The following is a 27,055-nucleotide window of genomic DNA, read 5'->3' on the forward strand; positions in this document are numbered from 1 at the left end:
ATAAGGGTCTTTCAAATTTTCTTGATGAAAAGACCAAAGCTAAAAAAGAAAAATTGGTCTACAAATGAAAGACTTGAGAATCATAAAAAGGTTAACAGAAACAAACAAAACATACTCAAGAAGATTTTTATTTATTTTATTTATATTCCTATATAGGAAGATGATACATGTAACTACTGATAATTGAATCTATGCAGTAATTATCTATCTATCTACATATCTATTTATCCATCTAGCAATCTAACTGCAAACATGTAATAAGAAGTATATATAGACAGAAGGTGTGGGTATAAGTTTAATGTGATGATATTAAAAAATTGTTTGAACCTTACTCTTATAAGACTTAGCTCAAAGAAGGAATATAGACACACTCAGTTGGGAATAGAAAGTTATCTTACCCTATAGGGGAGTAGGAGATGAATTGGAAAACAATTTTCACAGCTAGTGTTTCTGATTAAGATTTCATTTCTAAAATTTATAGAAAACTGAATCAAATTTCTATGAGCAGGTAGTTTTTCAGATGAAGAAATTATCTATAGTTATATAAAAACATGTTCTAAATTACTACTTTTAGAAAAATACAAGTTAAAACAACTCTGAGATACCACCTCATCATACCTATAAAATTGGTTAATATGATGGAAAAGCAAAATGATCAATGTTGGAAAACATGTTGGGAAACTGGGACACTAATACATTGTTGATGGAGACATGACTTTATCCAACCATTCTGTAGAGCAATTTAGAACTTTGGCCAAAGGACCATAAAAATGTGCATACTCTTTATTCCAGCAACATCACCACTAGGTCTGTATTCCTGAGATTATAAAAAAGGGGGGGCAATACATAAAAACATTTTTGCAGCCTTTTTGGTTGAATTAGAAATTGAGGAGATGGCCATCAATTGGGGAATGGATGAACAAGCTGTAGTGAACGAATGTAACTGATCACTAATGTGCTATAAGACATGACAATCAGGTGGATTTCAGAAGGGAAAAATACAACTGGCAAGACATGACCTGATGCTGAGTGAAGTGAGCAGAACCTGAAGAACATCATACACATTCATAGCAACACTGTATGATGATCTGGTATGACATACTTAGCTCTTTCAACATACAATGATCCAAGACAGTTCTAAAGGACTTCTAATGGAAAATACTAACCACATCCAGAGTAAGGACTATGGAGTCTGAATGCAGATAAAAGCATACTATTTTCAATTTTTTTCTTTTTTTCTCATGGTTTTCCTGTTTTCTTTAGATTCTTCTTTTACAAAGTGGCAAATGTGGAAATATGTTTAACATGATTATATATCAGATTTCTTGTTGTCTTAGGGAGAGAGATAAATTTGAACTCAAAACCTTACAAAATTGAATGCTGAAAACTATCTTTACATGTAATTAGGGGGGGAAATACTATTAAGAAAAAAAATTGACTAGTGCTACTATTAAGACCACAGAGGCTATTCATTCTCTAAAGGGCCATTTAAGGTCATATGGGCATGGAAGCAAAGAGTCAAACTGAGAATTGGAAGACCTTATGGATCATCAGATCCAACTCCCTCCTGTTAAAGAGAATTTGAAGTCTAAAGATATCCAAGATCTCACAGGTAATAAAAAAGTAGCCAAATCAGGATGTGAACTCTGGTTTCATAACACAAAATCTTGTCCTTTTTCACATATTCATGCTATCTCATAGTGATTTGTGACTTTGAAAGGGAAAAAAAAAACTAAAGGATGCTAGAATTGTGGATTGTGATTATCATGACTGAGTCTAATTTGCAAAATAGAAACTGAACAGCTGTTGACCCAGTGGCCTAAAGGTCAGTGTCCTCTGACTCTGAGATTGTCCATGTCTGTGAGAATGCCCAAGGCAGGTGTGAGCATCAGCCTTAAGATTTGAGGAGGGCACCATTTATCCTTGTGCTCATGGAAAATTAACTTGCTCAATATTATTTGAGGTATGGTGTGTGCATGTAAGGTTGGTGGGCAGAGGTGTGATTTTATTATCACAGAGAGCTACAAAAACAAAGTGGTCTGTTTATATGAGAATGATACTGTCCCGTCCCTTTGGACCTCAATAGAAAGTTTGCAACTTCTTTTCCTCACACCCCAATCAAGCAGGCAGCACAAGGATGATTATTCCTATTTTAGAGTTGAGGTTCTGAAAGCTTAATGACTTGTCTAGGAGTTTAGACTCAGGAAGTACCTGAGGCAGAATGTACTTTGAAGCTTCCTGAATCCAATTCTAGTCCACCCAGATTTCACTAGGATTTATTTCAATCAGGGAAGTGTGTTCTCTCAATCCCTTGATGATATCTCTTGACCGTGAGAATACCTGAGCCCCACCTGGTCCCATTTCCTCACATGGAAACCAGAAATGACAGCCCATTTCCTATGGCTCATACAAGGCAGAACCTCAGGCACTAGGGAAAATACAATCAATAGACCATTGGTTGGCAGGGCCAGTTTGGAGCTTAATTAAGACCTAATCAGAAAAGTAATCTCATCCCCTCAATTTAGTATGGCCAAGTCCTAGGAGATACTGTCAAGCCACTCAAAAAACAAGTCTGACCTATAGTAGGCCATATAAATGTTTATTGACTGATGACTATCAAAGACATAAACTTTGGTTAAGTGAGTTCATAGTAACCTCTACTCAATAAACTTCAAAGGTAATTTGTCATTTAGAGTTCTTCAGAATCTCCCCTCCTACCTTTCCAGATCACTTTCTTCCATTAGATCTGGATTGCAGCCATGTTGGATACTCTTCATTGTTTTTCTTATTCCTCTTATCCTTTGTCCAAATGTCCTCAGTGCCTGGAATGAACTAACTCACTTCTCATGACCAGTTTTTTTAAATCTCTGACTCCCTTTAAGAGCAATGAAAGTTCTACTTCTTACTTAAGGTCTTTTCTGGCCTTCCTTTACTGGTCACATTTTCTCCCCCCCCCCCCCAGGTTGTCTGGCACCTGGTTTGAAAATATTTTCCATATTCCTCTACATGGCAGGGCATCTCTCCAACTAGAATAAAACCATCTTTCAGACTGGTAATATTTCTCTTTTGAATGCTCAGTGCTTTAGACAGAGTTGTTTAATATGCACATCTTGGATAAGGAATTAATTGTAACTATACCAGATGATCTGTTAGATACTGGAGAAAGACATCAAAATTAAAAACAACCAATGTATTCTCAGGTTTTCAGAGTATATAGACTAGAAAACATAGCCCTAGAGCAGCAAAAAGAAAATATATAGAAAGAGATTCCAGGGAGAGAGGGATTGGATCCAAAGGGCTCAGAAAAGGCCTCATGTGGGAGGAGGTGGCCCATGATTGAAGAAGAACCAAGGTTTTAAGAAGCAATAGCAAGGTAGGAAAGCATTTTAGTCATTGGAATTATTCTGTGCTAAGACCAGAAGGTATATGAGGATGTCAATACTGTGAAGGGGGTGGGGGGTGGATGATGGTTTGCCTGTCCACTAAAGGGATCATAGGAGGAAAGACCACAATGAACAAAAATACAGTGAGACCCCATTACACAAAAAAGCTCCAGTGGCCTAGGCCAGTCTATGCTGAACTCATGGAAGTGAATTTTAATCCTGTCACCACACAGAACAGGAGAGTCATTTAGAAGAGCAATAGGAACATGCATATGAGTGTATATTCATTTTCTCTCTCTCTCTCTCTCTCTCTCTTTCTCCCCCCCCCCCCCCCCCGGAAATATTCACAACTAAGGAGGATGTAACCTTTTTGGCAGAAGAAAAAAGAGATAGCTAAAATTAGCATCCCCAGAAAAAAACCCCACAGAAACTAGAGAATGAGATTATCTTAAAAGTGTAAAACAATACAGATATAATGACAGCTCTCATAAGAGAGGAAATTAGGGGAGTCAGTTTGGGAGATACTTATGCAGAGATGGAATTGTCTTTCCCCCATAGTGAATGAGGAAACTAAAATCCTTATTGCCATTAGCATTCAGGTGTTTTTTTATACTGACCCAACTCCTATCAGATTATGTTCAGAATTATAGATTTCTTCTAACAGAACCCAGAAAAGTTGATAGCAAAGTACAAGAAGATGTGTATGCATTTACACATATGTATTTATCTATATACAGATAAGTAAACATATCTAAATATATATTATACAAATACATGCAAACCAGCTATCCCTGCAGAAAGAAGTGACTATGATAGAAAAAGAGAAGGAAGAAAGGAGGGAAAGATGGAAAGATGGAAAGAAGGAAGAAAGGAAAAGTGAAAAGAAAGGAAGGAGGAAGAAAGAAAAAAGAGAAAGAGAATGAAAGAAAGAAAAAAAAGTAAAAGGGAAGGAAAGAAAGGAGAACAGAAGGAAGAGAAGAAGAGGATAGGGGGCAAGAGAATGAGAGAACTTTTAAACCCCAATATCCATGCAGTCCTGTAGGTTAGATAATGGAAGTTATGCAGTATATCGTCAGTATTAACACTAACCCTTTCCAATTTAGAAGGTATGAGATACAAATAGTTGCCTCTAGTCAAATGGTATATTATTGATGAAGACTGGATGGAAGAGCATGAGTTGTCTGATTTGTTGTCTTTGAGCCACACTACTTTTGTGGGTGGTGGTAGGGGAAGGATTTCCTTCTTTCCTTGAATCTTGACCTAACTTCTCTACCCTTGTACCTGTATTCAAAATCAATTCAACAGCCATAGAGACAAGTTAATTGGTCTTACCTGTTTAAGATGTATCTTCTGTTAAAGAAAGCCCTTTCTTGTATTGGAAGTAGAAAGTGTCTGCAGTTAGCAGTTTTCTCTGCACACTCAACCTGTCAGAATGGAGTGGCTAGAGCTGAGAGCTTTAACTGATGGCAAACAAGATATGTCTTCTGACTCTCAACTTTTTCTCAATCAGAATCTGGTCTTTTTTCTTAGAGGAGACCAAGATTCCAAGTGAAGTTATTTGCTCTTGTAGCAATGAAAGTATTATGTCAAAATAGTTTCCCTGGTTGTGACTAAACCGGTCAGACATCAGGAGCCTGCCTCTCTGGTTATGCCACGCCTCTGTTGGGACACACCTCTTGGTCCTCTACCTCAGTGTCATCTGACTGGTTTTTCACTAGTAACCTAGGATGATCAGCAACTAATCAATCAATCAACAAATATTATCAAACTTCTACTGTGCTGGAATTAGAGGAGTTAGAGGAATTAGAGGAATTAGAGAGTTAGAGGAATTAGAGAGTTATTCAGACAAAAATGAGAAATTAAAAACTCAATTAGAGCAATGAAATAGAAAATAAACATGTGGAAGAAATGAGGAAGGGGAGAGAAGGAAAAGGAAGCCCATGCCTCTTCCTTGAATTGGATTTCCTCTTTCCATATGAAATTCTCCTTCCCAATGAGCAGATCTTAGTAGACATTTACTGAATCTATTACATAAAGAAGTGAGAGAAAATAGCCATGGGCACTAGTCTGACTGTATGATCAGCTTATCTTTTGGGGAAAAGAAATAGTAAAAACCACAGGAACTCATAAATTTACATTATTCAATGGAGAGACCACTGGCCAAGAACTTAGAAGGGCCAGAATTTGGTCTAGTTACTATGGTCTCTAACTATCAACATGGTATTGGGATAATCACTGCACTTCTAGTTTCATCTGTTAAAAAGAGGCAATTGGGCAAAATGATCTTGAAGGTCACTTTTGCTTCTAAGACTGTGATTCTGTCTTTTTACAGATAATTTTTATAGATAATTAAGACCCAGTAATTCATTAAGGGTATTATTCTGACATAGAAATAATTACAATAGTTATTTAACAACTATTATTTAATTATCTTTTCATAACAAATCCATAACTAGTTGAAGTACAATTATTCTATCATATAGATAAGAAAACTGAAGTTCAGAAAGTTGAAGTGACTTGCTATCTATGGTCGCATAACTTGTCTACTCCATAAATCAATCCTATCTTGACTACAGTTGTGTTTTTCTGCAACCTTTTGCTGCCTTTCTGAGATGATTTGGGAAGGAGTAGAGGGCAGGAATGAGCACAGAATTTAGAATTAGAAAACTTGTTCCAAATCTTGGCTCTTCTAATTAATATGTGACCCTGGATCATAGTTTTCCCTATCTGGGTCAGATTGTTCAATCATAAAGTCAGAGTTGTAGATGGCAGCTGATACTCCAAATGCCTCTAAATTTGCAATTAATTAAAACATAACAGATTAGAACCTCAATTCCACATTATTGCAGTAACATTGAATTTATAGACAAGAGATCTCTTGGGTTCCACTCCTATCTCTAAGTATAATGGTGTAGCTGTGAGCAGGTCATTTCTATGATCTTCAGATTTTTCTTCTGCAATGAAAAGGTTGGAAAATCAGCCCTTAACATTCTATTCAGCAACCAATCCTCAAGGCAAGTCAGGAACAAGGGAGAACGTATAGGCTAATTGGTTCTTTTTTCTACAGCTTCAATTCTAGTGTATTGACTAGGGCATCTTCCTTCACATTATTTCTTTTCATTATTTTCCTTGATATTATTGAACTTTTGCTCTTCCAAATGAATTTCGTTATTTTTCTAGCTCTATAAAATATTTTGATAGTTTCATTGGCGTGGCACTTAATAGGAAAATGTATTAGTTTTATTATATTGCTTCCACATACAACTGATATTTTCCTAATTGGCTGGATCCGATTTAACTGTGTGATATGTATTTGGTAATTGTGTTCATATAATTGAGAGGTTTATCTTAGAATGTGGACTCCCAAGTAACTTATATTCTACAGTTATTTTAAGTTTAATTTCTCTTTATCTCTTGCTACTGGGATTTGTTGGTAATACATAGAAATGCTGATGATTTAGATGAGTTTATTTTATATCCTACAACTTCTAGAGTTGTTAATTCTTTCAACAAAACTTTCAGTTGATTCTCTCAGCTTCTCTAAGTTTACCACAAAATCATTTGAAGAGTATTGTCTTATTTTCTCGATGCCTATTTTAATTCTTTCATTTCTTTTTTTATCACTACAGTTAACCTGTCTAGTTCAATATTGACTAATAGTGGTGATCATGTGCATCCTTGTTTAGCAACTTATTTTATTAGAGGCTTCTAGCTTGTTCCCATTACAGTAATGCTTTCTAATGGTTTTATTTATTTTTTATTTTTCAATGTTTATTTTTTTGTACTTGACAGGATTTTATTTTTTCAATTACAGGTAGAGTTAGTTTTTAACATTCATTTTGTAAGATTTTAAGTTTCAAATTTTTATCCCTCCCTTCTTTCCTTCTTTCCTTCCTCCCCAAGATTGTTGATGGTTTTAAATAGTTACTACTTATCATTTTTTAACCCCATTTATTCCTGTGCTCTCTAGTATTTTTAATAGGAATTAGTTCTATATGCTGGCAAAAAAAAAATCTGCCTCTAATGAGATAATCGTATGATGTTTGTTGATTATTGATATGGTCAATTATATTGATAGTTTTTGTAATATTGAACCAGTCATGCATTCCTGGTATAAAATCCAGTTGGCCATAATGAATGATAATTGTGATGTTTCTGTAATCTCCTACCATTTTGTTTAAGATTTTTGCATTAATATTTTTAGGGAAATTGGTCTATAATTTTAATTTTCTGTTTTGACTTTCTGATTTAGATATCAGCATCATATGTTGTAAAAGGAACTAGGTGGGACTCCTTTTTTGTCTGTTTTTCCAAATTATTTATTTAAAATCAAAATTAATTTTTTCTTTAAATGTTTTTTTCTAGAATTTGCTTGTGAATCCATCTGATCTTGAGGATTTTTCTTATAAAGTTCACTGATGACTTGTTTGATTTCCTTTGCTAAAATTGGTTTATTTATGTATTTTAATTTTGTAATCTGGGAAATTTATATTTTTTGATAATATTATCCATTTCATTTATAATGCCAGATTTGTTGGCATATAATTAAGCAAAATAGCTTCTAATAATTGTTTCAATGTCCTCTTCATTGATGATAATTTACTCTTTATGTTTTTGATAACAATAATTTGGTTTTCTTTTTTCTTTTTTTAAATCAAAGTTAACCAATGGCTTATCTATTTTATGATTTTCCCCATAAAACCATCTCATAGATTATATAGCGATTTCATATTTTTCTTTCAATTTTATTGATCTTCGTTTTGATTTTCAAATTTTCAAATTTGTTTTTTAATTGGGGAGTTTTAATTTGTTCTTTTTATGTTCTTTTTAGTTGCAGGCACACTTTATTAATCTACTCTTTTCTCTATGTAAGACTTTAGAAATATAAATTTCCATACTACTTTTGATGTATCCCATAAATTTTGATATGCTGTCTCATTGATCTCATTTTCTTTGAAGAAATTATCAATTATTTCAGTGATTTGTCCTTGACTTCATTTTTAGGGTAGCATTAGTTTCCAATTAATTTCAAATTTATTTTTATATTGCCCTTTATTGAATGTAATTTTATTGCATTATGATCTGAAAAGGAGGCATTTAATATTTCTGCCTTTCTGCATTTGATTGAGTTTTATATGCCCCAATATATGATTAATTTTTGCCAAGGTGTCATGTAAAATTATATATTTTTTCTTTCCCCATCCAATTCTCTCCAGAGATCAATCCTATCTAACTTTTCTAAAATTCTTTTCACTCCTTACCTTCTTTCTTGTTTGTTTTTTGATTTATCTAGTTCTGAGAAGGAAGTTGAAGTCTCCCACTAATATAATTTTACTATTTCTTCTTGTAACTCATTTAATTCTCTTTTAAAAATGAAATGCTATACTATTTGGTGCATATGTTAAGTATTGGCATTACTTCATTGCCTATGTCACCTCTCAGCAAGATGTAGTTTACTTCCTCTCTCTCTCTCTCTCTCTCTCTCTCTCTCTCTCTCTCTCTCTCTCTCTCCCTCTCCCTCTCCCTCTCTCCCTCTCTCCCTCTCTCCCTCTCTCCCTCTCTCTCCCCCCATCCCTCTCTCCTTTACCAGATTTCTACTCACCAGTATTTTGCTTCTAACCACCACCTCCACCCCATCTGTCTTCCCTTCTTATCAGCAACCCCCCCATCTATTCCCTTCCTTCCTATCTCACTATGACCCAACCTCCATCTTTTCCTCTTTCATGCCTTTTCATATAAAATAATTTACTCGCTTCTACCTCTTCCTTCCTTCTTATTCCAGTGCAATCCTCTTGCTCACCCTTACATTTTTTACCTATCATACCATCCAAATCAATCTTATACTTGCCCCCTCTGTTACGTATACTACTTCTAACTGCTCTAATTTTGACATGGTTCTTAAAAGTTACAAGTTATCATCTTTCCATGTAGGGATGTTGATAGTTAAGCTTTGTTAAGTCACTTTTGTTTTCACTTTTCTGTTTATCTCTTTATGTTTCTTTTAAGTCTTGTATTTGAAATTTTATGTTCATCTCTGGCCTTTTCCTCAGGAATTCTAGAAGATTCATTGGATGTCTTTTTTTTTTGTCCTGAAGTATTATGCTCAGTTTTTTTTCTGGGTTGGTGATTATGGATTGTAATCCTAGCCCATAAAAAAAATCATCATTCCTAGGCCCAGTCAACTAGCCCCATCGTTTCCACTTTGCTTTTTTCTGTAATAAAACCTCCACTCATTGAGATAAACACTTGGCCTCTTCTCCCAGTTCTCCCACAGCCTCTCCTATTTTCTACAGAATCTCACTCTAGCAGTCCCATGCACATACACTCATCCTTGAGGAATTCCTCTTTACCTGTAAATAGATTTAAGGTTTCTTGATCCTTTAAAACAAAATCTCTATCACTCCTGTCTTACCTTGCTATGGCAAATCTCCTCTTATCCTTTGGCAAACTGTGTGAAGTTGTTGACATTGTCTATTTCTCTGCTTCTCAATGTTTCCTCAGTCCCTTATAGTCTGTTTATACCACTACATCCCTTTTATCCCATCAGTCATCACTTTACAAAATTGCTCTATAAATGGTCAAAAATATTATCAATGGCAAATCTCATATCCTTTTTTTCCTTTCCCCATCCTCTGTTTTCTCTCTTGTGCTTTTGACATGGTTAACCTCTTCCTCCCACTGAAAAATTTCTCCTCCCTTAGCTTTGAGTGAACCACATGATCATGACTCCCCAGTTCACATGATCCTGTATACCTCCTGAGGTAAGACCAATATCAAGTGGAAATTTGCCATAGATGAAACAAACTATGATGCCCCATAATATGCTTTAGGGGGTCCCTCATATTTTGAAGTGTTGTGGTCATTTCCTCTGATGAGAAAGTTGTGCTCTTAGGCCCTGGGAAATCACACTAAGACTGGGACTTCACAATTGACTCTACTGCCAGGCACTTTGCTGGTCACACCAAGAATGTGCTGAGCATCCCCTTCTCTTAAAATAAACTATTAAGTTTGGAACATCATGGGTATCTGTATATACACTTTATAAGACAAAAGCCACTCAGAATTAATATACTGTGTTGATTTTTCACCCCACAGCAGCAATCCTATCATCATCTCCTATAGCTGAGAGAAGCTGCTGCAGGTCTAGAAGCTGACCACTTGCAAATTGAATACAAAGCACATGGTCCACAGAGATTACTTATATAATGTCAACTTCCCCTCAAGATTCTCTCTGTACTTCTGAAGGCAATGATGATCAGAGCTGGAAATGAGACTCTATTGAGTAAGAGCATCTCTGCCCTCTGCATGGTGGTGACATCTTCAATGCTGTCTGCTTCAGTCTCATTTGGCCTGGGCTCTGTACTGTGGCCTGGCCCAGAAGTTTGATCTGGGATCTAAAAGGTAAGACCATTAGAGATGAATAAACCAGGAAGTGGTCAGAAATAGTGGCAAAGCCAAGGTCCTTCTGTTTGTCTGTTTTGCTGATGGTAAGTCTCTATTCACTAGATACACAGATAATTTGGTATAGCTGAGGCAGATGAACACTGGCACTTATTAAAAGGACAAACATGACTCAAATTCTGCAATAAAGACCTTAATGTTTATATTTTGAAAAAGAGAAAGAGAAATTCCACAGTCTAGTGATGGCATTCTCTTAGGCAAGGCTTAGGCATCTGACTAGTCAACAACTTCCAATGTAATGGACTTTATGCCGAGCGCTCTGAAGATAAACAGAAAAAACCCTACCATCATTGAACTCACAGTCTGATGATGTGTGTCCTTCCTTCTTGAAGAAGACCACCACATCAGGGAAGTGATGCCATGACAAGCACATGAACTGGATATGAGTGTGGAAGTGTGTGGGGGGGTGCTAAGACCCCAGCCTCACTTTCTCCTCCAGAACCATCTGGGTCTAGTGGACAGATATGAATCAGAATGATTGATATAAATCATGTTTTAAGTGCCTTGCTCAAGGTCACATATCTAGTTAAGTGTCTAACACCGGATTTCAACTCAGTTCCTCTGAACTTCAGGGCTCTCACTCTACTCCCTATGCCATCTAGCTGCCCTTGCCCCCAGTCTAATGGAGGAGGCAATATGCAGACAGCTAGGTAGAACCAAGATATAGAAGGTAATCTGAGAAGGAAGGCACTAGCATTAAGAAGAAATGGGAAAGACTCCCTGCTGAAGGTGTGGTTTTAATAGAGACCTAAAAGAAGCCTTGGAAGCTGAGAGATAGAGGTAAAGAGGAAGAGTATGCCAAAGGTGGAGAAAAGCCAGTTCAATGCATAATTACAAGCTGAAGTGTTCCATGGGAGTCAAATCAAGAAGAAAGAGTCATTAAATCAAAAAGAAAGGGGTGGGGTGGCTAGGTGGTGCAGTGGATAGAGCACCAGTCCTGGAATCAGGAGGACATGAGTTCAAATCGGGTCTCAGACTCTTAATAATTACCTAGCTGTGTGACCTTGGGCAAAATCATTTAACCCCATTGCCTTAAATAAATAAAATTAAAAAAAAAAAGAAAGAAAGGAGAGTGGAAAGATAGGAAGCAACCTGTTCATGGAGGGCTTCAAAAGACAAGCTTTTTATTTGATGCTTGAGATGATAAAGAGGCATACTCATTCATTGTTAATTACATCATTCATACTTTCATTCATTTACTCCCTCTTGCATTTATTGATTTAATTAATAGTATGAAATATAAGTTCTTTTCAAGATAATGCATCAATAAATCATTTTAGAAATATCAGCTATGGGTCAGGCTCTGTGTTACATATGGGAGATTCAAAATATAAAAGGGAGGCAGTCGTTGTCCTCAAGAAGCACACAACTTTAAGGACACATAAGATACAAGCTATGTAAACAATATAGCCCCAAGTGAGTTTTTCTTTTCCTTGTTTTTGGTGGGGGGGGCGGGTTGAACCCACTACTGCAGAAATCAGTCAGTTTATTAGACTAAGAATCACTAGATTTGAGAACCAGCAGAACCCTCAGAGGTCATCTAGTGTAGCCCATTTACTAGAATATTCCTCACTATAACATACTCAGCAAGCATAACCAGGATGTGGCCAGTCTCTGCTTGAAGCCAGCAATTGGAGGGATGCCACCATATCTCTAGGCCCTCCTTTTCTTAGGAAGCTTTTCCCCTTAACATCCAAGTATAATTTTCTTTTTTTTTTTTTTTTGCAATATCTACCTATTGTGCTTGGCTCTGCCCACTGAAGTCTGAGATGAATACCTCCCTCAGATGACAGTCATCCAAATACTTAAATAATAATAACTAATAACAGCATTTTTACAGGACTCTAACATTTACAAAGTACTTTTCTAATATTATCTCCTTTTATCCTCACAACAACCCAAGAAGGGAAGTGCTGTTATTATCCTCATCTTCCAGAAGAGAAACTGAAGCAGACAGAGAGGGAGAGACTTGCTCAGTCACACAGGTGGTACATATCTAAGGCATGATTCTAACTCAGCTCTTCATGTCCCCTAACCCCATCAAGTCTTCTGTTCTTGAAGCTAAGAATTCCCAGTCCCTTAAACTTTTAAAGAGACCCTTTAAATCCAAACAGCCAACTAAACTCATTTCTCTTCCTCTCTCCATTTCATTTCTCATCATATATCTTCCCCAAATAAAATGACTGAAATCATTAGGGATACTTTCTTATTTGCAAGTGTCTCCTGATTCTCATTTCCACGAGTCAAAAGGGCAATGGTTTTATAAACAGAAAAGTTGAGCTCCAGTTCTGTCAAAGACTTCCTGGGTTACCTTGGCCACATCCCCTGATCTCTGAATTTCATTTCCTCATCTCTCAAAGAAAGTCAATTCACTTGTACTACATACCTCATTATGATGAAGAGTATGAGGAAGTCACTTTGTAGTCAGCTGATATAATGGGAGCTGTTAGGATAACCGTTTTTTCTCTATAGCTTTGGGAGACTCTCTAAATGTCCTAAGAGTTTCTAAATGTGATAAGATGCTGATTATTTTTTCTGTAAATTTCCCATTTTTCTATTTTGCCTTATATTTAAGATTAGATCCCTTCTTTTTGTAGGTTTTTGCAAGGCAAACAGGGTTAAGTGGCTTGCCCAAGGCCACACAGCTAGGTAATTATTAAGTGTCTGAGACTGGATTTGAACCCAGGTACTCCTGACTCCAGGGCCGGTGCTTTATCCACTATGCCACCTAGCCACCCCCTAGATCCCTTCTTCTAAATATACCCACTGTAATCCAAAAGAAAAAAAAGAGCTGTTTGATAGGTGTTGAGATTCCCCATATTCCAGCAGGCTATTATTTCAGTTTTCACTTCTGACTGGGAAATAGTTCTAAGACTCTATGACTTTCACTGGCCTAGGTCAAGGGCAATTAGAGAAGGAAAGGGCAAGCTCAGTCTAACCCTGTACTTGCTCCACTCTTCAGAAAACAAAATCACCAGGAAAACAAACACCTACAGGCAAGACAGCTTTGTCAATCAATAATGGAGTTAGTTTGGGGCAGTAGTGTCCAAGAAAGAGATAATTCAAGAGGTCATATCAGTCCACTCTCTGCCTTTGATGGGTTCAGAATCCTACGTGGTTCACTGAACATTGATGTGGTGCCAATAAGATATTTACAACTTCAAAGCCAGCTGAAGATGGATCAGGTGCCAGGGACAAGGCAGGAGAACTGGAAACTGCTGCCTGCCCCACCCCTATTGGGTTTTCCCATCTTGGGTGGTTATTTGAGAGTGAATCATCCCCAGGGTGGGAGCCATCATCCTGCCCATTGAACTGAGCTTCTCCCTGTTTATGGGCTATCCCAGAGGACTCAGTTTACTAAGGGGTGAAACTTTAAGTGTTTAGTGGTGGACCTCCCTCTACCCTTGCTTCTGAAAGAATTTGCTACCCTATTATATAAAATAATGCCTCTGCCATTTTAAATCCAAAGAAAGGGAAAGTTCACATAACTGACCAGTTATCCTCTAGACCTGCAACGGTATGGATAACTACTCCTTCACTGGACTGTACCTCCCAGAAGACTTGAGGGTTAATAAATGCACCATTTATTAGGAAAGCATCATGAATGACTTCCCAAAGGACCTATAAAAGATCATTCTCATAGGTCACTAGTGGTGAAAATATTGAAGGAGATAAAAAGAAATGCAAGATTATGATTTGTTTTTGTTGTTATCCAGTCATGTCTGACTTTTTGTGACCTCATCTGGGGTTTTCTTGGCAAAGATATTTAGAGTAGTTTGCCATTTCCTTCTCAAGCTCATCTTAGAAATGATGAAACTGGGACAAATAGAATGAAGTGACATCCCCCGAGGACACACAGTTAGAAGTGTCTGAGGCCATATTTGAAACCGGGAAGAGCAGTCTTCCTATCTTCAGACCCAACACTTTCTCTACTATACAATCTAACTTCCCCTAAAATTTCCATAAATGTGGTCATATGTGTAGCATTCTGGAAATTTGGAAAATAAGATGTTTCCTTCCTTCTGGTTGGGGTAGACTTTAGGGACTGATGAAACCCTACTGCCTATTACAAGAGGTTTCATTGCTTCTGGTGACTCTAGGCTGCAGACTCATAGTACTTCCCTTCTCCCAGACCCCAGATGGACTTAGTCTCTATTTGGGAACTGAAATCTTGGGTCAAGATAAGTTCCTGGTAATCAGCCATGGTTTTCTCATACTAAAGGTTCTCTGCTACTCTGCTAACAGGCAAGCTGCTATCCAAATATTTCTAAATTCTTTAGAATGATCACAGGTTCATAGTTGGATTGGGGGTAGAGAAAAAAAGAGTTTTGAGCTACTTATCCCCAAACCTTTTGTCCCACAGGGATTGAAGTACACAATGACTTCTTTGGACCAAGGGTGATGGGAATGCTTGTTACTTTTACTTTTCTTTTGATATCATGTCCCAAAGTCAAATAAACTCAACAAACACTTAAATATTTATGATATAGCAGGCATTGTACTAAATTCTGGATCTTTAAAGAAAAGCAAAACCAGCTCCTGACCTCTAGAAGTTAATATTCCAATGGGGAAGACATCACATAAACAATTATTATAAATATGATATTGATAGAAATCAGAGATAATCTTGAGGGAAGGATTGACCCCATGTGTAGATTGGTAGTTAGAGAAGGGCAAGGTCTCTGACTAATTTATTAGTTGTTTGATTCACATTTCTTAAGGCAAAAGGATCCTACATATTTTGTACACATAACACACACACACACACACACACACACACACACACACACACACACACACACACAAAATAACACCCGGATGATTTCAACAGCCTCTACTCTCTGCTAGGCCTTTCATCCACCTATCTGCTCCTACCTCCATTTCTCAGAAATCTTTTCTCAGCCTCTCCCATGAAGCCCGTGCTGTGAGGAGGGGCAGGGGGCCCTTTCCACAACATGCCAGATCCTTTCTTAGAGGGTGTCATGTCAACGCCTTCCTTCCCACACCTGCTGTTCCCAAATATCACAACCTGATTTCTCTTCAGCCTCCTGTTCTTCTGATGATGATTAAATATTCATGGGATGCTGTGATACCGATGGAGTTTGTGAAAATGTCGATCTTTTTTTTTAAATAAAACTTATTTTTTTCCCCTTTTAGTCCATTTCAAAAGGATTTTAAAAGGTAGAAAGATAATTATGGGTTATGGATTTCTGGAAGGGCAGGTCTGTAGAGCAGGGCTACAGCAGTCTAATGCTTTGTTTTTCATAAAAGGGTTGGTGGGTGATCCCCACTTTCAAGAAATTGAAAGGTATTGTATTTACAAAACAGATTTGGGGTTACCTTTCATATTGTGTTTGGGTTGGGGCTTTATTTCTCCAGGGGATCTCTTTCAATGGAGGAATTCCCAAGTTAATTTAAGATAAAATTAAATTTACTTTCTCTTTTTTGAAACTATAAGAATTCTAACTTCCTCTGGGCTCTGTGGTTATCATCATCATCATCAGTAGCATTTACATCAGTAGCATTGGTTTTTGAAAACTGCTACATATAATTACATATGTATTCTGTATCATACACGTATGTGTGTGTGTGTCAATCTAAATGATCTCATTTGATCAACATACCTGGACAACTGCATTCACAGTAAGAAAGATCAATATTCAAGTTTGGTTTCTTTGACATGGGAAGGGGGAGATCCCACTAAGTCGTTTTTCACAGAAAGATTTTTAAATCTCTAAGTTTCATAGTAGTGAATTCGTTGACAGTGAATCTGCTTTATAAATAGGGTGAATATTGGTCTTAATAGTCAGAATACCTGTCCCTTGGGTTTAGCTCCTCTCCCACTTACTAGGTGAATGTCTCTGGGTAAGTCATGTAATTGTGTGTGTCTCAGTTTCCTCATCTGAAAAATGAGGGAGTGAGACCTGATGCTTTCTAAGATCTTTTCCTTCTCAAAAAATCTATCATTCTGTGTTAGAGCTAAAAGGTGCAATGCAAATTGACTGAGAAAGATCTGAGTTCAAATGCTGCCTCAAACACTTCCTTTAACGGTGATCCTGGACAAAGTTACTTAACTTTCTCTCTTAGCTCAGATGTTAAAGGGAAAGGAAGAAATATATAATAATGAACATGTATTTTCTCTTCTGATCCTCACAGCAACTAGGTGAGGTACTTGCAATTATCCCCTTTGTACAATTAAGGCAACTGAGGCAGGGAAGTATTGAGTCACTCAAGGTCACATGACCAGTTTCTAAAACTGAATTTGAACTCAAGCCTTCCTGAACCCCAGTGCCAATTTTCTCTCCACTGCATCAACTTGCTGCCTCATAAAATAGGGATCATCTTGGCATGTTCCAAAAGCCCTAATACACAAGGAAAATATGTGTTAGCTATCATCATTGCTATTCTTGGTCTGGTAGAGGCCAAACAACTCTGCTCCACATTCACTAGGGCATCAGGATCGTATCTAAAGAACTGCCTTTCTATTGGTAGACTGTATAAAGTATTTGACAGGAGGAGGGCTATGTTGCCTCTGAATTAATCAATAAACATACATTTATGGAGCACCAACTAGTCACTAAGCTACTGTGCTGTTACCATGTAACAAGCATCTTTCAAGACCCTAAAGAAACAAAGACAACAATAAAACAAACTCTAACTTCAAGGAACTTTCATTTTCTCATGGAAGCCAACACTCACCTGTTGATTGAATTTATAAAGAATATATAAAAAATACAATCTAATTTTGGGAGAGAAGGTACTAGGAGTTAAAATAGGGAAAGGTCACTTAGAAGGTGGTGACCGAAAGGAATATTAGAGTAAATAATGGTTACTGAAGAGTCCCAAGTGAGGATGGAGTGTAATCCAGATCTAGGGATAGCCTGGGGTAATTCAGTAAACTGGATAACCTGGGACAAGGGTCCATAGATGAGGAATAAAGTGTTTGTGAGGAACAACAAAGTCATTCAAGCTAGATCACAGAGTCCAAGGAAGTTTTACAAGGCTAGAAAGGTTAGGGTATGCTACAGGGTTTGATGGGGTTTAAATAACAAGAGAACTTTAGATTTGACCCTGAAGTTAATAAGGAATTATTGAAGCTTCTTGAGGAAGGGACTGAGAACAGTGTGACAGCTTTATGGAAATACATTAGAGAGGGGAGGGAGGACAAGCAGCAGACTCTTACCATATTTCAGAGGAAAGGTGATGAGAACTCGAGTAATGGCTGAGTGATTACAGAGAAAGGGGGCAAATGGGAGAGATGTTGCTGAAGTATTAGTGACAAAATCTATCAATTGATTGGATATGTTGGAGAGGGAGATTGATGAGGCAAGCCTAAGAATGAAGCCACAAACCACAATACAGTCTGCCTTAGAGGAGGGAGATGAAATTATCAGAGACTTACTGGAGTCAGTCTGGGGGTTTCTTGGCTCCTTATCATTGTCTCCAGATGTTCAGGGCAATGTTTTCTGATCATCCAGCTACAATGATTATTGTTCTTATTTGTTCTGTGTTCCTGACCTTGACTTCAGGAAGGTGATACCTTGAAAAACAAATGAATTGGATTAAGGGAGACTTTGGCTTAAAAGGCAATGCTCATAGAAAAAGGGGGAATCTCTCCCTAATTTCAGGGATTCTATCTCTTAAGCAAATGCAAAGGATGCCCTATTCTAATAGTTTCTTGATTGTTTGAATTCAGTTTTATATTCAAAGCATTCCTTACACTTTCCACATAAATGTTTGTTGAGATAAACTGAATCTACTTTTCACTCAACTCAGCTGCTAATTCCCCTGTATTCTACCCTCCCTTCCCCCATGGACACTTCTCAGTTTCTCAGAAGATAAGGCAATAACTTTCTACCTGCTCTTTGCTTCCAGCTGTTCCCCTCTCTAGTCAGTCTTCCACTAAACTGCCAAAATACTATTTATTAAAGAAAAAGGTACATGTCACCTCATCCACCCTCCAACATATCTATTAGCTCCCTATTACATCTAGGTTAAATTGCAAACTCCCTAGCCTGGCAATTAACACCCTTCACAGTATGATTCCATTATAGTTTTCAAGCCTCCCCTCGCCCCCACATCTCTTGCTTTCCATTTACTCTCCATTCCAATCAAACATATCCAGGGACACAAGATTGCCATCTCTTGCTAGCTACTGTTACCCAGACTCCCCTTGCCCACAGGCCCAAGTCAACCCCATATTTATTTCTTCATCTTTACCTTATGAATTGTCACTTTCACGTTCCTTCCACAGTTTCAAATAGAGGAATCTGCATTGGTTGGGAATAGCTTGCATCTAGCAAGAGGAGTAAAAATTTATCTACCTGGAGGCAGGTAAATATAAACAAAAGGGCTTCAAAGGGACATAGAAGGGGAGAGGAGAAAAGTGCCTGCATATATTCAGAAACTGAGAGTAAAATAGGAAGGTGAGAAGGAGAAAAAGAATAGCAGCTTAGACACCTAGAAGATCGGGGACACAAAATTCAGGGAAAGAGTAATTAGCCCCATCACCTTAGATACTGACATTTAAATGCAGAAAGCATGGCTAATGAACAAATGAGCTAGAAATCCCAGTCCAGGGGTAGATTTGGTCACTTAGGTATCATTCAAATTTAGAAGCATGTGATGGAGGTTCACTATACAGACAAAAAGATCCTGCCTACCTTATTGAAAAGGAAGACTATCCAGAAAAGAGGAAGTGACTTTTTTTTTTAAAATAAACAACTAGTACTATGTGCCAGTGAGTTGTTGCACAGTTAAAGGGCTGGGTCTGAGGCAGAAAATTTCCTCTTTCAGAATTCAAAGCTGGTCTTACACACTTACCAGCAGTATGACACTGAGCAAGTCACTTAACCAGGTCTGCCTCAGTTTCCTCATCTGAAAATGATTTGGAGAAGGAAAAGGCAAACCACTCCATTGCCTCTGTCAAGCAAATCCCAAATAGGGTATGCCACATCAGGCACAACTGAATAGTAGCAATTATACATGGGCATGATACTAGACATTTGAGTTAGAAAGACAAAAAAAGGAGGCAATTCTAGTCCTTGGTGACCTTCCATTCTATCGAGGTAAGGCACATCTAAACAAAAAAAGCAAATCCAAATGGATATACTTAGGTCTAAAAGTAATTATATATGGCTTCCTGCAGGCGGTGATATCCAAATTGTGCTTTGAAGGAAACTAGACATCTACCAGATGCTGATGGAGAGGAAAAGTAACTGCACTTAGGGAAATCAAGGACAGAGTGATGGACTTGGATTGAGAAAGACCTGTTTTCCTGCTAGCCTCAAACTAATACTTAGCTGTAAGTCTAAAATATTCAATTAACTCTATCTTCTTCAATTTCCTGTTCCTAGGGGCAGCTAGGTGGTACAGTGGATAGAGCACTAGTCTTAGAGTCAGGAGGACCTGGTTCAAATTCAGTCTCAGACACTTGACACTTTACTAGTTGTATGACCTTGGGCAAGTGACATAACCTTGATTGCCTCACTCCCAGGGCCAAATCAGTCATCCTACCATATCTGGTCTCTGGACTCAGAGGAGAGAGTGAGACTGGGGACTTAGCATAGCCTCCTCTCACTCAAATCCAATTCATATGCTTGTCATGGCATCACCTCCCTGATGTCATGGTCTTCTTTGAGAATGAAGAACAAACATCATCAAAACCTTTCTAGGGTTGTTATGAGAATGAAATGAGGTGTCATTTATAAAGTGCTTTGTAAAACATAGAACCTAGGTAAATTCTAGCTACTGCTACTGTTTTATTATTGTTTCTACTACTACTACTACCACTACCACCATCACCATTACTGCCTCTATTACCTCTTCTTCTCCTGCTACTATTACTGCTGCTGTTTTATTATTTAGTACCACCACCACTACCACCATTACTGCTTCTACTACCTCCACTACCACTACTACTACTACTACTACTACCACTACTACTATTACTACCACAACTACTACTACTACTACTACTGCTGCTGCTCCTGCTGCTGCTGCTGCTGCTGCTACTGCTTTCTTTACTATAGGGAAGAGGAACTGCTTATGTAAAAGGACAAAGACAAACAATGGATAGCAGAGTAAGGAGAGTCTTGAGACTCTCATGCCCTTTTCTATCTCTGATCTTGTCTCGCCAAGCTTCAGATTTGGAGCAGAACCACCATCTGCTGCCTTCATCCCTAACACATGAACTGCTGAATGAAGATGGAAAAACATCACAAAACCATGTTGACTAGGTCCTGCAAAACCTCCACTGAGCCCTCACTGACGCAGGGTAATGGTTTTATATTTCCATAATCCATTCATGATCCTACTTATCAAGGGACACTTTGAAGTTTTTTTTTTTAACTCTTCCTCATAGCTTCATCTATGTGATTAAGAATTCTGCCTACTTCCACTGAGGCCAAACATAATGATGAGAGGAGAAAGGAATCCTCCCCTTTTCCTCATTGACTTTGAGTCCAGGTGTCACAGTTCAGAATTAGACAAAGCTGGTGAACTTACCCTGGCTAGAAGCAGCATAGACAACCTTGATCTAGCCAGTTGTTTTTTGCCTTTCAAATTCAATCAAAGAAATATCTTTTCAGACATTATAAAGCCATGTCTGGTATGGCTGAATAGTTACAGCTGTTTTACAACCTCATTATCTGCTCCTCACTTTCTGCAACCACAAAAAAAAACAGTAAAAAAGGCAAGAGGGAAGAATCAATTGATCAAAGACCAGCTACTTATACACACTCCCATAAATGTGTGTGCATACCCACACATACTCACTCCCACACTAAGATAAGTAACACTAAAAAAATAAAGTTGTAATAATATATAAAGCTGCTTTTAATGAATTCAAGGCACCAGACCTATCTTAACTATATCCCAGGGTACTGTAAGAACTCACAGATCTGACTGCTGAGGTATAAGACAGTGACCTTTGAAAGATTTTTGAGAATGGGACATTTTTGGCAGGACTGGAGAAAGGGCAAATGTTTGATCAATTTAAAAAAAGAGCCAAGAATAGAGACTATATTTTAGAATTTAGGGCTTTGCCTGTGATTTCTACTAAATTCTAATCTGTATTTTAAGTATGATTAGAGACACACATTAAAGAAAACTAAAGTGATTATACAGAATCAACATGCCTCTTCAAGAACAGGTTGTGCCACACTAACCTCCTTTCCCTTGTTGGCAGGGTGACTAATTTAGGGGATGCTGCTTCTGGAGCATTCTTCCATGACGCTAAAGCATTTGACAATCTATCTTGTCATTCTTTTATGCAGAATAGGGAAATGTGGGCTAGACAATGCAAGTGTTTTTCATGACCAAAATGAAAAAGTATTATCAATGGTTCAATGTCAATTGGAAAGAGAATTTCAGGACTCCTTCAGAAGGGGTGACTTTATTCATTTCCCCAGCCTGGCTTTGCCTCTTGCTGTGTTAATATATATGTCATATATACAAATATGCATATATGCATGAAAGACTTAAGGGTGCTCTGTGATAGAGACAAGAGAGCTAGATAATATAGATACACATATACATATAAACACACAAATAAACAAACATGTTTACATAGACACTGATATTTGTGACATGTATCTGAATATGGTATGCATATTACATATGCACATGTGTGTGTTTGCATATATACTTATTTCTGTTTTTCTACACATCTCATATAAAATGGTTCCTGGCTCTCTGATATAATTTCTTCCAGATAAAGTCTGGCACCATGGACACTAAGATTTGGCCCTCTGGACTGTTTTTACAAACTATCCTGAGAATAAAAATGTCAAATGAGAGAACCCAGAAATATAACAAAATCATCCTACAATTCTCCTTTGGGGCTCGAAGAAGGGCTAGGTGAGCTAGTATGGATGTCATTAATCACACTTTCTAAATTCAATGGGACAGGATCACCAAGACTAACACAAACATTTAACAGGAAAGGAAATTAAGGCCCAGAAAAGGGAATCAATTTACCAATGATCATATAAGATATTAGTAATGATTTTATCATGTCTATAGCACTTTAATGTTCATACTGTGGCCTTTTACAAAGGAACAATTGGACTCAGATCACATAACTTTTAAGTGTCTGAGGAGCTCTACAAAGCCAGTTTGTTCTGTTTTGTTTTGTTTTTCATGATTCTGAGACCAAATATCCCATCTGTCTATCATGCCACAATACTTCCCAACATCCCTTGGCAATGGATGTCTAGGCAAATTAAATCTTTTTTTTTTTAGGTTTTTACAAGGCAAATGGGGTTAAGTGGCTTGCCCAAGGCTACACAGATAGGTAATTATTAAGTGTCTGAGACCGGATTTGAACCCAGGTACTCCTGACTCCAGGGCTGGTGCTTTATCCACTGCGCCACCTAGCCATCCCGTAGGCAAATTAAATTTAAAGCTATGCAGGGAACCTTCATATTTTGGGTTTTTCAGTATGATTCTGAGAAGTACGGTCTGTCCTTTGGCTAGTTAACACCATTTATGAGCTCTCCCCTGAGTAAAAGGCCAAGAGTTTTCAGTAAATACTTAACTATAAATAGGTCATATTTATACAGCACTTCAAAGCTCTCTCTCTCTCTCCAAATGCATAGTGAGAAGTAGAATGAATATTTATGATCACTTTATTGGCAAATGACAGTCTGCTATAGTCAGATATGGATAGTCTGACTAAAGAGCTGAACTTGAACCCAGAAGCCCTGGGTTATGTTTCCCTCTGGTACACCCAGACTTTAAGACTCTGGACACATCTCAGGGCTTTAGGCAGCTTCCTAAGATTATATTTCTGCATAGAGAAGATTGGGGCAGCTAGGTGATACAGTGGCTAGAGCACTAAACTTGGACCTTGCCTCAGACACCTTCTAGTAGGATTCTCAAAAGTTTCTTAATTCCATTTTCCTCAGTTTCATCATCTATAAAATGAGCTGGAAAAGGAAATGGCCAACTCCTTCAGCATCTTTGCCAAGAAACACTCTTTTGGGGTCATAGAGAATTGGGTACCACTGAAAAACACCATTATGTTCTGCTTTACTAGATAGAGAGAGTTGTCTCACCTGCGGAGGTAACTATTCCAAGTTATTAGTTATCTCTCAGTGGGTAGCTAGGTGGCACAGTGGTTAGAGTACCAGCCCTGGAGTCGGGAGGACCTGAGTTCAAATCTGACCTCAGATATTTAATAATTGCCTAGCTGCGTGACCTTGGGCAAGTCACTCTTGACCCCATTGCCTTAAATACATTTTTTAAAAATATTCTTCAGAACCTGATGAACAGTTTATAAAAACATCTTTTATGTATCTCTTTCCCTTAATCCTAATTCCTCTTACCCAAAAAGACTAATCTATAAACATGTTTATCACAAATATATATGTACCATGTTAACCTGACTGTTCACTGATGAGGGGAGGGGGGTGGGTAGGGAGGGTGGAAGGAAATTTTGTAACTTAAAAATATACAAATGCATATGGATAAATTTTGAAAATCTTTCATAACATGTAATTGGAAAAATAAAATATAAATTTTAAAAAAAGCTGCTATGTGCCAGTCACTACTAAACATGAGCTATAAAGAAAGGAAAATTCAGGTCCTGTTCCTAACATGTCACATAGTTTCCCACTATCACACCCTTCATTTATATTTGTGAGCAAGTTTGACTGTCGATTAAATGGAATCCCCTTCATACTGAATGACCCTAGATTTACACCCCTCGCCCCCAGTTTCTGGATACTGGGGGAACAGAGACAAAATGAAAACCATCCTGTAGCATCAACCTCAGTATCTTTTCCTTTAAACCAAGGCCTTGATAGACTAGATGAAGCAACTTGGACACATTAACCTAGAGAAGACTGACAGGTGGGGAGGCCAAGGTTGTGACATGGTACTAGGTTTCTTATTAAAGTCATCTTTACTGGGCAGCTAGGTAGCATAGTGGATAGGGCACCAGTCCTGGAGTCAGGAGGACCTGAATTCAAATCCAGCCTCAGACACTTAATTATTACCTAGCTGTGTGGCCTTGGACAAGTCATCTTTGCTTCCAGGCTCTGTGACTGTGGAATAACTGTACCTTATGGTGAGTAGGACCCAACTTCACTCTCTAGAGGACCTTGTAAATGATTATCTCCAGTTCTCCCTATACTTGAAAGAGAATCAGAGATTCAGAGATAAAAGACACCTGAATTCCATTCTCTTATTTTGTAGTTGAAAAATAATTGAAAGACAGATTACATTAAATAACTTGTCCAGAGTCACAGAGGAACAAATGGCAGAAGATGGATTCAAACTCAGGTCCTCCAAGCATTCATCCATCACTTTTCCCACTGAAGATTAGTCACGCAGTAGGCATCATGGTGCTATCATTGGCAACAGTCGGCATTATCTTAAGGAACAAAAGTACATAAGAAAAAAGCTTCCATTCATCCTACTCCTCCTCAGTCACTCGTTCATTAGAGGACTCTATTTGGAGCCGCTGATGAAAGCTCCCCTGGAGAACCTGGAGGTCCTATGGAGCCATCCAAATAGGACTGGGGGGAATCAGCCCTATAAGGCAATATTCCAGGAACTGGTTTTATTTAGCCTGGAGCAAAGAAAGCTAGGAGTGGCGGGGGTGGACACTCAATTATTGTCCTGATGTATATGAAGGCATATTGTAGGAGTGACAGTGAACAGCTGGTCCCTGTTTCCACTGTCAACAGGGGAAAAAAGCTTTATAGTGGGAGGTTTGGGGGTAAGATGACAAAAGAGGTCTGTGAGGAGTGTGACAGCCCAGGAAATGTTGGCCTTACTGGGAAGGGAGGAGGCCCACATGAAGGTCATTGACATTAAGTTAGTCATCAAAAGAGACCACTGAGTCTTCTCTGAGGATGAAAGCAAAGATATAAAGTTGATCTTGAGAGTGATTGGAGGAGCCCCTTTAGGTGAGGATTTTTATATTAATTTTTTGAGGATAATAGGCATTGTTTTTGATAAGGTATTTTTTAAAGTGTGGGGGAAAATGGAACAGGAATAAATGCCTTTCCCAAGGTGTCAAAGTGAAATCAAGTAGAAATAAGTACTGGTTTTCAGTTCCTGCCTTCTTTCTTTCCCTTCCTTCATACCACTCTCCTCTCTCCTGTCTTTCTCTATATCCCTCCTTCTTCCTTCTTTTTTCCTTTCTTTTTTCCCCTTCTATGTTTGACCACTCCCTCTCTCCTTCTGTCTTTTCTTCCACATGAGTTATGACCCAAACATAAGTCCATCCCTAACACTGTTGTCCTCATCAGCCTGAGTATTCTCCCAGATTGAAGTCTCTAGGGGAGGAAGAGCATACGAGGACCAAAGTGGATCAAATCTCACCTGCCACATGCTGAGAAAGGACAATGAGTAAAACTGAGAAGGGAGTCTGGGAAAGGAGGCTAATGTGTGACTAAGCTTCAAGGAGGGCAGTCACTTTGTTTTTCCTTTAGTTTGGGTCTTCATTTTGCAATATGTGCAATTGTGTCTTTGGGAGGGAAGATGGTACCTTCCGAAGTCATTCTTTTATTCCTCTAGAACCCAATCGCCATTCAGAATGCTTTTATATGTCACGAACTCTTTTGGCAACCCAGAGGAGCCTGTAGACCCTTTACTGGAATGTTTTAAATAGGAAAAAGTAAGGGAACATGCATTTATTAAGCACCTGCTGCATACCAGGCTGCATTTTACAAAATTCTCTCATTTGATTCTTTTGATGAAGGCATAGGAGGACAAAAGAAATAAATCATATTGAAATGCAATATTCAAAATATTGGGGGAAAAATATATATCACAAGATTTTGAACTTTGAAATAAGCTGCATTAGGAAATCCAGAACAAAGGAGTAAAGCATCTAGCCCACATATCCCTTGGGTACAAAAGCCCCTCTTTGCTCCCAATATTTGGATCAGATCTGAGGAAAGATGCCAAGCCACCTGCCCTTGGCCTTCAGAGAATTCTGAACAGAACTCGGTGTCTTCCTTTATACAGAGACAAGTGAGTCACTAATCTCCTGGGATATGAATAAATTCTGTCCCAGTCTTGATAGAGCAACACAGGGCTGTGGAAATGCAGAATCTAGATGAAAAACAAAGATGGGAATAGCAGACACAACTCTGCTCCCAGGCCTCAGGAAAGAAAAAGGTTCACAAAGGATTACAAATATCCCAGCCCAGGATATGTGAACACAGATATGGAATTATACTAGAATGTAGAAGGCC

General features: G+C 38.1%; 1 protein-coding gene across 5 annotated transcripts in view; it reads right to left on the reverse strand.

Moving 5' to 3' along the window:
- The window catches only part of TPRG1 (tumor protein p63 regulated 1), a 378,969-nt gene that overhangs the window by 149,601 nt on the left and 202,313 nt on the right, over window positions 1-27,055 (reverse strand). For 2 of the 5 annotated variants that reach the window (XM_074190656.1, XM_074190655.1), the window contains exon 1: window positions 4,716-4,981. The exons of the other annotated variants lie outside the window; for them this stretch is intronic. The gene's annotated coding sequence lies outside the window, so the exon portion shown is untranslated. Of the gene's footprint in view, window positions 1-4,715; window positions 4,982-27,055 lie in introns of those variants that run through there. 5 annotated transcript variants of the gene reach the window in all.

This window comes from Macrotis lagotis, chromosome 6 (genome assembly GCF_037893015.1).
Source record: "Macrotis lagotis isolate mMagLag1 chromosome 6, bilby.v1.9.chrom.fasta, whole genome shotgun sequence".
In the NCBI taxonomy this organism is placed as follows: Eukaryota; Metazoa; Chordata; class Mammalia; order Peramelemorphia; family Peramelidae; genus Macrotis; species Macrotis lagotis.